This window comes from Herpailurus yagouaroundi, unplaced genomic scaffold, assembly GCF_014898765.1.
Source record: "Herpailurus yagouaroundi ecotype Mexico unplaced genomic scaffold, PumYag 187, whole genome shotgun sequence".
Taxonomy (NCBI): Eukaryota; Metazoa; Chordata; class Mammalia; order Carnivora; family Felidae; genus Herpailurus; species Herpailurus yagouaroundi.
Genome location: NW_024412418.1, coordinates 3,034,332 through 3,036,642, shown reverse-complemented (window position 1 = coordinate 3,036,642; position 2,311 = coordinate 3,034,332).

Genomic DNA, 2,311 nt, shown 5'->3' with positions numbered 1-2,311 from the left:
AAGGGGCAGAAAGAGAGGGAGAGAGAATCCCAAGCAGTCTCCAAGCCCGGTGCGGAGCCGATGTGGGGCTCGATCCCACAACCCTGGAATCATGACCTGAGCCAAAATCAAGAGCTGGATGCTCAACCGACTGAGCCACCCAGGCACCGCTTACTTAGAGTATTTAAATAAAATTCAAAGTCTTCACCATGGCCGGACAGATTTAGCCAGGTTGCGTCCCGAACTACCACCATGACTATATGTACTTCTCATCTCCTTCTCCCTCGTCCACCCTGTTCTGTGAGGGCGCCACCCTGCTCTTGCAGCAAGATCCTTCCACTTGCTCTCCCCTTTTCTTAGAATGTGTTTACTCAGAACTTCTCATGGCTCACTCTCTTATTTTATTCAGTTCTCTACTCAAATACCCAAGAAAGGCTTTCCCCAACTCCTGCACCTCTCCATCCCAAATAGCCATCCCACGCTGGGTCTTTGTCTATTCTCTGCTCCTAGTGCACTTTTTATCCTAGGCCTTCTTGCTAGCTCATATTACAGCCATCATTTATTTATTCACACCTTCATTGTCTGTCTCCCTCTCTATGAAGGAAAAGCCAGACCAGCAATGGTGCTATCTCTTCTTTTTGCTCTCACTAGGTATTTAAAAAAATATATTTGTTTAGTAAATAAAATAATGCACCTTTGCTGGCATGTTTTGCATTGGGTTTTATAAGCCATGTTTAGCCAATGTATGAATTTTTTTTTCCAGTTTGTTTTTCTAGGCATTTCCCTTGCATTTGTGTTACTCACACTTAGGTGATAGGGAATTCTGCTAATTTATTCATCAGGCCACAAGTTGGTTTTCCTCACGTATGGCTAACACAAAAGCACTAAAATACATTAACATTCACTTGACAGTGCTTTGCACAAAATCTTTATGTATTCTAAATCTAACGACATCAGTTACTGACTAAATATTGTCTTTTCTTACCCGGTCTTACAAATCTCTTAACATTATTTTCGTGTCAATTTCTCGCTTTGGTCTGTGAGGGTGCCGAAGGCATGGGCTGTGAATTATTCATCCCTTTAGTCCCAGGGTCAGAGTCAGAGCCTGGTAAATTGATGGCTTATTGATGGCTTGCCATAGATGTTTGTTGAAATGACAGGTACAAGGATCCTTTAAGGGAATTCAAGCATCTGGGCCCAGATGTATGCCTCTCCTCCATGGAAACCTGTCAAGGTTTTTATAAAAGTTTGCGGTTCTCTATTTCCTGAATCGATTGTCTTTTGTGTCTTAAACTAAATCCTAATTCACTTCGTCGGGTAAACTCCCAACTTGCATCCAAGTCCATCCCTAGCCAAATCAGCTTCCTCATTACTCACTGAGGATGAAGCACCTTAGAAAGGATCCAGGCTCCTGGGGAGCGTCCGAGCTGGAGGTAACGGAGGACTGGCCCACATGGATGACCACCAATTCAAACCAAATCGCCTGGGTCTAAACCTGCTGGTTCTTATCCTATCACATATAGGCTGGATGAAACCAGAATAAAGAGATAAAATCACAGATCTGCCCAACCGATGTTTAACAGAACATTCTGGAACAGAAGATTCTGGAACCAGGTTAAGCATGGTGGTGTAATAGAACAAGACATTTTATCTTACTTAAAATAAAAAAGTATTTTTCTTCCTAAAGCAATAGTCACTGCAAAATGAAAAAGCAATAAGAGAGTATTATATAAATCCCTCCATTTTATGAAACAAAATCACTATTTTGGGTACACAGTGTTGTATAACAAACCACCCCAAAATATAGGGACTTAAAACAAGGACCGTCATTTTATTGTTGTCTCTCACAGTTCTAGGAGTTGACGGGACACAATGGGCAGTTTTCACTTGGGGTCTCATGTGCCGACAGCCCGAGCTGACATTGGATAGGCTGAATGTTCACTCACTCACTTTCTGCAGACTCCGAGATTCCAAGGCTGGAAAAACTGGAGCTCTTTGGGCATCTGCCTCTGATTCTCTGTGGCCTCGCCACATGGAATCTCCGGCATGGTGGCTTCAGAGCAGAGGCACTTCTTACAGGGAAATTCAGGGCTCCAGAGGAACACATCTGGAGAAAGTGCCAGGTGGAGGCCGTACTGGCTTTTCTAAGAGTCTTGGAAATCGTGCAGCACCACTTGTGGGGCACTCTATTAATCAGAGCAGCCCTAAAGCCCTCCAGGTTCAAGGAGAGGGACACTGACTCCATCTCTTGATTAAGAAGTGGCAAACTTCTTCAAGAGCGTGTGAGATGGAAATATTGTCGTGGCTGGCTGTTTTTGGAAAACACGATCTG